The sequence below is a fragment of the Mangifera indica genome, chromosome 1, assembly GCF_011075055.1.
Source record: "Mangifera indica cultivar Alphonso chromosome 1, CATAS_Mindica_2.1, whole genome shotgun sequence".
NCBI classification, from domain to species: Eukaryota; Viridiplantae; Streptophyta; class Magnoliopsida; order Sapindales; family Anacardiaceae; genus Mangifera; species Mangifera indica.
This window is the reverse complement of record NC_058137.1, coordinates 6,828,415-6,841,594: the sequence shown is the minus strand read 5'-3', so window position 1 is coordinate 6,841,594 and position 13,180 is coordinate 6,828,415. Positions and strand designations below refer to the sequence as shown.

Below are 13,180 nucleotides of genomic sequence, written 5' to 3'. Positions count from 1 at the left end.
TAATAAAGCCAACGAATCTCATTATTCATTCAACAGTGTCACCAATTGTCACCCCAATATCTACAAAAATCACAGGCACCATCACTACCCCAAGACTTCTTGGACAATTCCAAAATATTTAGTCATGACAATCACCTTAGATTATACGGAAGAAGAGAAGAAAAAGAAGTTGGAGGTCAAGAAGAAAATCATGACTTTTGCATCCACGACACTTTAACCTCCCTACGCAAGGGGTAGCACTTGCTGAACACAGGTTGGATAGTTTTTTTATTTCATATAAAAAAAATATGGCACTCGACATTACCTATAATTGGTCATCTTCCCCTTAGATTGAATTTGATGGGGATGAGCCAACCAAGGTGCATGTGGTTGTTTCGTATAAAGGATCACGACAATATAGCGGAGTGATTCTTTGTCGTTCCTCCTTATATGAGAACGGAAAATTGGAGCAGTTTCTGCATCAGTGGATGAAGAATCGTGAACATAATAATATAAGTTGATCATGTTCTTAGAAAAAAAAAAAAAAATTTGAGAAACGATAAGCATGACTAGGGTTGTTATACATGCGAATCTCTCATAGGGAAAAGGAATACCAAGGATGATGAAGGATAACTAACTATAAAACTCATAGGAATGGGAACGGTAGCTCGACATTTCTCCATTTTTATCATTGCTTTATTTAGAGAAGAATAGGGAGTAAGGCCGAAATGGTTATGGGGCTTCCAAATTCTTTTTTGGACAGATGTTGACTGAATTAATAGATGGTGGGTGAGGGTTTAAAGACTCATCATCATCTAACACGACGCCTTTTAATGTGACATTTGATGCTTCGAATATGCTATGGCTTTTAGAGAAGGTGTTTTAGTTCATGGCGAAGGAGAGTTATTAGACTCTTTTGTATTTTGATGTCACAATACCAAGCAAAATAATTTTATACAACACTAACAAGGGTTTAAGGCATGACTTATGTGCAGAGGAACACTTGTTCCACTTCTCAAAAACGTTGTTCACCAAAGAATGAAGTCGTTCTTTTGGTCATTCCCTATTCTCCCTAAAATTAGACAAAATTATAGAATTGAGACAAAAAACGTTCGGTCCATATAATCTCAAGCCAAGAACAAGAGTGTTCAAGATTTTGTCCAAAGTTGAAGAAAATTGAAGTTTGAAGAAAAAAGTCTAGAAATGAAGACGAATAAGTTTTCGTCTCTTGATGAAGATGATGTCTTCGTAGTCTTCGAACAAAGATGACTGCTTTTTTCAGAGACAACATTGAAAAGGAGAAGAAGGCCCCCAAATGCCCAAAAAAGGGAAAGAAAATGGGAGAAAGAGAAAAGTCGATCGGAGATGGCGTCGGAAAACATAAGAAAAGAAAGAAACCTTAGAAGAGAAAATATAATATTTTAAAGTTTAACCTTAGAAAAAATGGTTAGTTTTCTAAATTAAGAAGAGAAATAAATAATATTTTATTAATTTTAATATATTACTTATTAAATGATAATTTTATCTCTGAAACTAATTTATTCTATTAGTTTTAATAACTCACGAATGAAAATTTAAATTTTTAATACTTAACAGGTAACAGATTGAGGATGCAACAAACCTTATTCTCTTTAGTCAAGCTTTACGAAAGCCATTAAAAAAAACCACTTCTGTAATTATCAAACATTCTCTCAATTATTAAAAATCTTCCTGTTTTAAGGAGGGCCTTTAACAATTACAAGAGAGGTGCATTTACAATATTTTTCGATTCCCAGGGAAAAAAAATCTTTCAAAAAATGGTCATGTTTGCAGCTTGGTTAACAAAAACTTGACAAGAAATTGTTGGGAGCATGTGAATCTCTTGTCAAAAATTGTTGGATTACAAGAAGGAAATAGAAACAGACATGATTAAGTTCCATTGCGTCAGGATAACAATGATTTTTCTAGGGAAGGGCAGATCCTTAGATTTAGGAACCGCAGCCTGTCGGTTCCATAGATTTAGTACTTGGAATTGAAACTTTACACAAATAATACCCTATCCAAAATCTGTCCAATCGATTTCATATTTTTGTAATATATTAAAAACAAAAAATCCTCATAAAAAATAGTTTAAGTAATTAAATATATGAAATCTTATATTAAAAAGGTATAACTTCGAGATTCAACTGCATCATATTAAGTTTAGATTGCAATATCCTAATTTATCTAGTATAGTAATTATGATTCTCTTATCGAAATCCAGAACTAAATCCAGTTTTAACTTCTAATTTACATAGATTTTTCCTATTCCATTTATTCTAATGTAATAAATAAAGCTATCGGGTTCATGTTTATGAAAAGCAAACAATGAACCATTCATCGATGGTCATACATAAAAGGCCAAATTATTCCCACCCAACATTTAGTGTATTTCCAAATTCCCATCACCAACTTCTAAAAACTTAAAGTTCCACTAATCAACCAATTTCTATTAAAATTTGTTATTGAATAAAAAAGTAAAAATGTCATTTAAAAAGAATAATTAAAAAAACTAAAATTTTATCTCATTTTCTTACTTTAATTTTGGAAACTGATAATTTTCCTCTTAATCTTATATACTCTAATTTTAAAAAATTACTTTTTACCCCCAACTCTAGAGTGTCATACTTTTTCAAGTGTTTCTTTTTAGCTGTCCCAAGACTTTTTGAAACTTTCATTTCACCCCCATATAGTTTCCATTTGTTGTCCTTCTTCCAACCACCTCTTTGCCCCAGAATGAGTCATTGTCAACCCAACATCCTTCTCCTATGAGATGGCGACGTAATTCTTCTCCATTGAGTGCTACTTCCTCAATGGCCTCTCTTCTTTGTCTATCTCTCAATGTGTTGTTGACAAACAAATGAAGGCAGCAAGTTGATAGCAAGAGAGAAACACTGAGTCATTGCGAGGAAGAGAGCAAGTCATCATCATGCCAAAGAGAGACATTTCGTTGTGCATGAGAGAGAGACATTTCATAGATGTAAATTGCAGAAACACTCCCTGTGTTGTCGCAATTTTTGTCATTTGGTGTTGCCATCTCACTGGAGAGAAACTTGAAATGAATTATATAAGGGTGAAATAAAAGTTTCAAAAAGTCCTAGGGATAGTTGCAAAAGATAAACTTAAAAAAAGTATGAAACCTTATAAGGGAGGGGAAAAGGTCAATTTTCAAATTGGAAAAATATGAGAGTAGAAAAAACTTATTAGTTTTCAAAACTAAAATAAAGCAAGGGGATAAATTTTTAATTTTTTTGTTAATTGAAAGTTTTGTTATTTTATTTATCAATAAATTTTAATAGAAATTGGATAACGAATGAGACTTTGAATTTTTGAAAATTGGTGCATAAAAGTTTGGGGATACAGAAAACCTTGGATGGGAACAAGTCTTTTGGCCTACATAAAAAAATAACTCTATAGTTTAATGCATGATGCATAAAAAATGCATTATGCATATGCGGTTACTCAAATAAATCCGCAATTACTTAATGATGCTTTAATTGTAAATCTAATTAAAGTTCTTTAGGGACAATGATTGACAATCCAATTAATTTAGAACACTTTTTAGTCATAATCATTTGCAAAATATTTCATGTTCCAATGATAATAATCATTATTTTAATGAAATGATTTCTTAAAGAAAAATATTGTTTAAGTGGATAACAACATTTAACAAAATTGGTTAAATATTAAAATTTTTAAAGAAAATATTAAAGTTTAAATATCTATCATATCTATGAACTTATTTAATATCTAATATAATAATTGTTGATCTGATTATTATATTTTAAATTTATCCGTTTTATCAATAATAGTTGCAAGTCTGATTACTATATTTTGAATTCATTCGTTTTACCAATACGAACAAAATCCCTATTTAAAAAAAAAAAAAACATTATTTACCTGAGTAGATCATTGACCAATGTTTTCAAACAAAAAAGGAGAGTTCCATGATCTTAAAATGTTGGGTAAGCAATAAGAGACTGTTGGACATTCCCTTTTAGGGAAATCAAAATAATTACCCCTTTTTTGGGGGTAATAAATAAATTTATCTCCAATTTTGGGGTTTAAGCGAAAATACCCATATATTAAAGGATTTAAACAAAAATATCCTGAATATCCTATAAAATACCAAAACTACCATTCCTTTATTCCTATTTAAGAAAATTAATTAAATTATCTTTTATTTTGGTAATAAAAAATTTACCTCTAATTTTAGGGTTTAAACAAAATACCTTTATTTTAAGGGATTTAAACAAAAATGTCATAAAATAATACCAAAACTATCTTCCTTTATTTCTATATAAACCATATCTCTTTCTTCATTTTAACATATCTGAAAGAGATTTTTGGAAAGAGAAAAGAAGTTTATGTTCAGGATTTCGAGTAAGAAGGAAAAATGTCGTGATATCGAGGTATTTATACCTGTTATAACTTCAATCATTATTATTTTATAAATAATGCAATTATATGTTATGTTTTATATAATAAATTATAATTTTGTGTAAAAAATAAAATAATAAAAATTATATAGGTTATGTTGTAAATAGTATAGTAGTATAGGGTGAAACAATATTTTACAATAAAGAGTATTAAAATATTAGATTAGATAATATTAGAGGGTAAAATGATATTTTACAATGAAAGGTGTTAAAGATATGTTAGATAATATTTAGGGTAAAATGATATTTTACAATATAGGGTAAAGTGATACTTTCACAAATTAGTATCACATTAATCAAAGTATATTAATAATCACAATATATAATTAAATTATAGAATAGGTATAATTGTGTAATAGAAACTGTAAATAGTATTTTCAGTCATATTATTTATGTTGATTATATATTTTATTATAAGATTAATCTAAATAGTTAGATATACTTCAATTAAATATAGGAGGAAATTGATAGAAAGGGATGACAATATTATAAAATATGTTGGAGATAATAGGAAATTGATTAAAATTCCAGAACACACGACATTCAAGAAATTAATCCAAATGGTGAGCAACAATTGTAATATAGATCGAAAGATATTTAACATTCAACTAAACATGAAACCAAAGTATCTTGATGACGAGATTCGAGTGGAAATTTCAAATGATGAAGATGTTGAGGTTTTTAACTGTCTGTCTAAGCTCTTCAAAGAACGTGTGTCAGTTTTTATAGCAACTACAGTTAATGATGATATTTATGAAGCTCAACAAGCAGATGAGGGTTCACAAGGTGGTGAGTCTAGTAGTTATTCAGAAAATCAAACTATTAGTTTAGAAGACCAAAAGTATTTTTAAAGTATCATTTCCAATATATTCAGAACGTTTAACATTCACATCGACAACAGATGAAAATAGGAATATTGGACCCCCTCTCGACAGTCCGTTACCATCGTCGCAAGAAGACTATAACAACATATACAATTATTATAGGGTTATATGATTGCATATATAAATAAATGAAATATCTAATAAATTATTAATTTATTTACCTGTCGGAGAATATCTGTATGGTGATAAGATCATGTCTCATCTGTATAAGTCATCGTATTCTCTATACAACTTAGTCTATCTTCTATACGAGTCATTCTATCCTTGATTTGACTCAACCTATCCTCCATATTAGCCTTCATACTAGTAAATCGATCTAAGATAAGATTTCTCCATCGAGCCATTGTAGCATCAAAGTAATGAATAGATAAATTTGGTCCACTGACAGAAAGATTGTTTGATGTGTGTTCAGTGGTAGAAGGCAAAATAGAGGGCTTCGATGATATGTACTCGTCGACAGGGGTCATAATAGGGTGGCTAATCGGACAAGGCTCGGTAACAAGAGGTTGAACAAGAGCTCGATAGGAGAAGTAATGTTAAAAGGACCCGATGATGCATCTTCTGATGACATCAGAGGTGATATGGACGAAGAAGATCGACTATCTATCATTTTCGTGTATTGGACGATATTATCATACCAATCTGTACTTTTCTCTACCGGAGATAAAACTAGTGAGAAATTAACATGATTCTGCAAATTTTTTTTAAGTGCACTTTGTTATTATACCTTATACATATGTTAATCAATAACAAATTAATACTTACTGCATCTCCAGTGGAAATAGTTAAGATAAAATCTCATCCTAGGATATCTTTCCTATGCCATCTCAACATTTAGATAACTCTTAAAACCGGCAAGATACCCACCTATCGATATAGTGAGTCTAATGTCTCGTATATCTAAAACTGCAATTTCAACTTAAATTGGTTATTATATATATTTATAATCATATTAAATCAATTTTATTTTCATCACAATTTTTTTTAAATTAATAAAGGTCACAATTACCTAAAATGCGAGTAGAAATCCTATGATACCATATTGTTTAAGCTAGTTTTCCTTCTTCTTTTTTGGGTCGAAATCTATAAAAATTTAGGAGATATTATCACAAATAGAGTGATATGTCATCTATCACACCTGTATTCCCTATGGGTATATATTGAACCGATTAAAATTATAAGCTAATTGTAATATCTTATGAGGAATTATTTTCCTCAAATCACTCTTTAATAACTCCATGTGAAGATAAAACAACAACACTAACTTTATTGCAGCAATGTTATCCTCCCCCGATGACCTCTGCTAGAAAACACGACTCAGATTAGCATATATAACTGACTTACACCTATGAAAATATGTATGAAGAATCCAATCTATGGTCTTCGATGGAATATACATGTCAATATTTGTCATATAACTGATTGAAGGTCTGTCATAATAGCAAACTTATATGGACTGAACCTTATATTCACATCATTAACTGGAAACTATAACTCCTCTCTTAAAGTCACCTTATTCACTGCTCTAAGGATGAAGAAGTATATTAAAACCCCATTAAATCGGCTATTCTTCAAGCTTAGGAGTGTCCAAAATAGGTACATCGAAAAATTTGGGCCGAAATCTATAGAAATTTAAGAGATATTATCACAAATAGAGCGATATGTCATCTATCACACTTGTATTCCCTATGGGTATATATTGAACCGATTAAAATTATAAGCTAATTGTAATATCTTATGAGGAATTATTTTCCTCAAATCACTCTTTAATAACTCCATGTGAAGATAAAACAACAACACTAACTTTATTGCAGCAATGTTATCCTCCCCCGATGACCTCTGCTAGAAAACACGACTCAGATTAGCATATGTAACTGACTTACACCTATGAAAATATGTATGAAGAATCCGATCTATGGTTTTCGATGGAATATAGATGTCAATATTTGTCATATAACTGATTGAAGGTCTGTCATAATAGCAAACTTATATGGACTGAACCTTACATTCACATCATTAACTGGAAACTATAACTCCTCTCTTAAGGTCACCTTATTCACTGCTCTAAGGATGAAGAAGTATATTAAAACCCCACTAAATCGGCTATTCTTCAAGCTTAGGAGTGTCCAAAATAGGTACATCGAAAAATTTGTAATTGTGTCTCTGTTAATAATTTTTTGATCACAACTCCCACATCTCTATATTCACGTATAATAACTTAAGCCTTGAAGTGTTTTTCGATAGAAAATCACATTTCATCCTTGTCCTCATCCCTTTTTCTCTTTTGTCTAACTCTTTGTATCAAAATTAAATTACGATTATATTAAATTTATATCAATTTTATATTATAAATTATTCAATTCTAAACATAGAGGTCTTATTACAAAAAAAAAAAAAGACATATCAAATTCAAATTTTACACGTCAAAAAACCTTAAGATGCACAAATTTAAATTTGCCTCTTATATGAAAAAATTTAAAAAAAACCCTAAAATTTTGCATAATATCATTCTACCCCCTAAATCCAACCACACAAATTCTCGTGGTGGATAACTTTGGAAAAACGTATTTTACCCCCCACCACTCGAATTCACTTGTCAACTACACGAATTCACGTGTCAACCACACGAATTCGTGTGGTTGACCATAACCTTACGTCTCAATCAACTTTTTGAATTTGTATTCTGCCCCTAACCACATAAGTTTGTGTGGTCTAGGAAGTTTGAAAAATGCACAAAACCTCCCCGTCTCCGACAAATCTCACCATACGAATTTGTGTGGTCGACGTGCCATTCATGTGGTCACTGTCAAATTCATGTGGTTAGATTTTACCTCTCAAACTTTGTTTTCAAACGTCATTTCAACAACAATCAACTCTACACCTAATCTATACACAAAAACCGTAAGAGAATTTATCAAAATTGCCAACAAATCAAACAATTTCGTTAAAACTTTCAAATTGGACTAAAGCTAAATATGCAAATTTCACATCAAATCGAGTAAATCTTGAATTAAAATGCATAAAAAGATGATAAAGATTGCTTTACTAACCTTTTTGTCCATTTTTGTCATCGAAAACGTCACGAAAATCACCTGAAAAAATCGATTGCACTAATTGCACAAAACGTGTGTTTGAAAATCTATTTTCATGTGTTGGACGACTAAATGAGTCATTTTTTTCGTTTTTGATATGAGGGGCATTTTTATATCTATAGAAATTTAGGGCATTTTGGTTTAAAATTCAAATACAGGGGTAATTTCATTTTGCCCCTTAACTTTGGGGCAATTTAATTAATTTTCCTTTCTTTTAACTAACTTTTTTAACAACAACATGAAATCCTAAATATATATTTTATTTTTAACAATATTTTTGAAATATTTTCTTATTATTTTGAAATATGCAATATTTAATTTTTCTTATTTTGATGGTTAAAGTCTTTTTCTTCAATTCCATTAGTAAATGTTAACATCAAAAACTAACAACAAGGATGTAAATTGTCAATTAGGGAGGCAATTGTTATATTTTACGTTTGAGGGTGTAAGAGGAAATGACTCTAATAAAACCTAAAATAAACTTAAAGAACGAAGTCAATGTTTTCGTTAATCTATAAATAATAGAATCATTTCATTCTTAGGAGTAAGGCCAACTGACTATTTCCCACCCAAGTTTGATAGAAACCTCATGTTTATCTACTAATTATAAAAAATTTAAATACCCACGTATTTATTAAATTTCATTATTATTATCAGAGATAAAATTGTTATTTAAAAAAATATTTTTAAAATAAAAATTTATCACATTTCCACCCCCAAATTTAAAATCTAACAAATTTTCCTCATTCAAAGTTTGAAAAACTTCACCTCCTCCCTAGAGTTTTTCCAAACGTTATTGTCGACTAGAGATGACAGTGACGATGACATTCGCTCTCAACAACGCTTCATTTTTTACCATCATTGGCCAATAAAACTAACCAATGAATATGAATCAATCGTCTCCAAAAGAAGAGAAAATTTGTCTTAGTCTCAAACAAAAACGACAATGACGCATCATTTTTGTCTTTGGCGAAGATGAATTGTTGTTTTTGTCGGAGATAAAGGAACACCCTTGTCTCTAGCTTTCATTGGTCGAGGTTGATTGGGAATAGATGGAGGTTGATAAAGAAGCAGAGAGGAAGAGATAACGTCGTCATCGTTAGTGGCAGCATCTTGAAAAGACATTAGGAGAAAAAGTTGATTTTTCAAAATTTGGGTGGGAAAAAATTTATTAGTTTTTAAACATGAGGGTGAAAACATCATAAATTTTTATTTTTTTAAATGATAATTTTATCTCTGACAGTAATAATAAAATTTAATAAATGAATAACTATTTAAATTTTAATAATAAACAGATAAAAAATTATATTTGCATCAAACTTAGCAGAAAATAGTCATTTGGCTGGCCTTTAAATATGAATCTTTTTCCATTGCTTTCTCCCTACAAAACTACTCTATCAAGTAAAGGCGTGCAACTTGCAACGGATGCAACAAAAACAGAAGATGCCATCACAAATTGTCCAAAAAGGCATTTGTGAAAGCGCTAAAAGGAGGGCTGGCCTTTAAATATCAATCTTTTTCCATTGCTTTCTCCCCACAAAACTATTCTATCAAGTTGCATCACAAATTGTCCAAAAAGGCAATCGTGAAAGCGCTAGAAGGAGGGCTCGAACCTCCGACCTTGTGGTTAACAGCCACACGCTCTAAACAACTGAGCTATTCCAGCACCAGTGATTTTTTTACTTGAAAGAATATATATAGTATCTTTAACAAGATTTTGAAATGATTACACGTTCATGCATTGCAAGCAGATAAATTCAAATGCTTAAAGCATTTGCAAGTTATTGCTTCATCCAAGGAGACTTTAGAAGTAGCCATGGTTGATGTGAATGCTCAAGTAGTTGATTGATCATGCCAGTCATTACACGTATCAGACATTAGCGTTTCTGGTCAAGTTCTAGGCGTAAAGATGGTGACATTGGGTTCCAAATTATTTGATAAAATGCACTGCCCAATGCATGGAGAATATAAATTGCTATAACGAAATTTCCACCTCTACAGATTCACGCGTCTGTTATACACTTTGAGCGGATTTGCTGTAGAAGTATGATTTGGAGCACAAAGAGGAGGATTAGGTTACAGAGAAGCCAGCCATCGAAGAACAGCAGAGCCTAGAGAGAAGGGCGGTTTTATTCTCTTTTTTTTTTTTTTTTTGTGTTTTTGAAAAATTGAATTCAGTGATAAGATAATTTCACTATCTTTATACTACATCGTAAAACATCAAAATGACCCATCATGTTTAGCTGACAATCATTGTTATCATATCTTCCTTTTAATATCTTTTCCTGATGTTCCAGTACACTCCCTGTCGCTGCCTCTCCCGGACTCTTTCTCGCGTAAGTTGATGCGTTCAGTCTCCAAGAATTAGAAGAAGAAGAATTTCAGAATGAGAAAGAGAATTTCAAATTGAGAAGAATCTAGAGAGAGAGAGAAAACATGCAGAGAGTGTGGGAGAAGATGACTAAGAACTTCATTTTCTTTTTAAAATTTCATTACACGTATTTATACAAAAATTCTAATTCCGCCAAGTCAGCAGATTCAACTTCTTCTTCTACATTATTTACTTAGTTTGCAAAACGACGCCGTCCCTTTTATTCTCCTAAACTCAGCACTTCATTAATCTCGCCAAAACACTGCATTGCAATCTAAGTCCTTCCTGGATGGTTGCGTTCGTTCAAATTCGTAACAATTTCCTCCCCTTCGGCAACCTTGTCCTCAAGGGAGAACTGAGGAAACCGTTGACGCATTTCATCAGTGAACTCCCATGTTGCTGCAGCCTGTGAAAATCCCTACCATTGAATTAAAACTTGAGCTGCTGCTGTATTCTAACGTTTTACCATCCGTCGATCTAGCATAGCCTGGGGAATGCGTTCAGATAGTGGCACTCGTGGTGGCAGAGTACTTGAAGATTGAATGGAAGCATACGCCGGTTTGAGCAAGGACACGTGAAACACATTATGTATTTCAGCATCAGCTGGTAACTGGAGTTTATATGCTACTGCTCCCACCTTGTCCACAATTTGAAAAGGGCCATAATAGCGAGCTTGGAGTTTCGGGCATCCCTGGTGCAGAGAAGTTTGTCGATAAGGTTGGAGCTTGAGGTAAACCCAATCCCCAATGTCAAATCTCCTCTCTGTCCTCTTTTTATCAGCGAACATCTTCATCCTATGTTGAGCCCTTGCCATGTTTCGCTTGAGCACCAAGATAGTGTCTTCGCGAGATCGAAGAAAAGCATCAACAGCCACAATCCGTGAATCATTAGGAAAATACGGTACATGTATTGGTGGTGAATAGCCATATAAAGCTTCAAATGGGGACATATGAATACTCGAGTGGTACGAAGTATTGTACCAAAACTCAGCTAAGGATAACCAACGAAACCATGTGTGGGGTAAATTTCTAGCCATGCAGCGAAGATAATTTTCTAGACACCGATTAACAACCTCTGTTTGGTCGTCTGTTTGCGGATGATAGGCTGTGGAAAATTGCAAGCCGACTCCCAGCAGTTTGAACATTTCCTACCAGAATTGACTGATGAAGGTAGGTCCACGATCACTAGTAATGGTATTGGGAAGACCATGTAATCTATAAATGTTGTCCAGAAAGACTTATGCAACGGTTACAACAGAAAAAGGATGTTTCAACCCCATGAAATGGCTAAACTTAGTGAGCCGGTCAACCACTACTAAGATTACTGATCTTCCTTGCGACTTCGGCAACCCCTCGATAAAGTCCATAGTAACATCGGTGAAGACTCCCGTCGGAATAGGCAGTGGCTGTAATAGACCTGGAGAGGCAACATTTTCTGGTTTGAATTGGCAAATTTCACATGTCCGAATGAAATTCCGAACATCTTTCCACAAGCCTCTCCAGTAAAGTATAGAGCTTATCCTTCTGGCCGTGACACTAACACCAGAATGCCCTCCCATGGTTGAGGCATGAAACAAAGCAATCAACTCATTTCGTAAAGCCAAATCTTTGCTCACTACAAATTTTCCCTGCCTCTTTAATTGGTTCTGCTGCCAAGTGTATTCTGGATGTGCTGTTGGATCTTGTTTCTTTGCATTAATAATGGTTTGCAAATGGTCATCCTTAAGCCACGACTCTTCCACTTTCTTCAAAAATTCAGATGGTAGCAGACTCGTAATCAAACAATTAGATTCCATAACATGTAATCGGGACAAGGCATCTGCAGCTAAATTTTATTTTCCTTTTTTATACACTATTTCATAACTATACTGCATCAATTTGGCAACCCAAGCTTGCTGTGAGGGAGTAGTGACCTTCTGCTCTAATAAATGTTTTAGGCTTTGATGATCCGTTTTTATAAGGAAGTGTTGGTCCACCAAATAATGCTCCCATTTCTTGATGGCATAAAGAATAGCAAGCATCTCCTTCTCATAAACTGAAAGTAATTGATTTTTAGGAGACAGAGACTTACTTATGTATGCCAACGGATGACCATCTTGCATCAATACAACACCAATTCCTTCACCACATGCATCTGTTTCAATCATCAATTTTTTGTTGAAGTTTGGTAAAGCCAAAACAGGGGCAGTCACCATGGCTCTTTTTAATTTGTCAAATGCTTCATGTGCTGAACTATTCCAATGAAAAGAGTTTGCCTTGAGTAGTTCTAGCAATGGTCTAGCTATATGACCATAATTTCGAACAACTTTCTATAATACCCGGTAAGGCTTAGAAAGCCTCTTAATTGCTTGACAGACTTCGGAACCGGCCATTCCTCTACTGCTTTCACCTTGGCTGG

General features: G+C 32.8%; 1 non-coding gene across 1 annotated transcript; it reads right to left on the bottom strand.

The window, feature by feature from the left end:
* Positions 1-10,004: 10,004 nt before the first annotated feature.
* On the bottom strand, positions 10,005-10,078 carry TRNAN-GUU. Its single transcript has one exon. It is a non-coding gene; the product is annotated as a tRNA-Asn (tRNA).
* Positions 10,079-13,180: the final 3,102 nt, after the last annotated feature.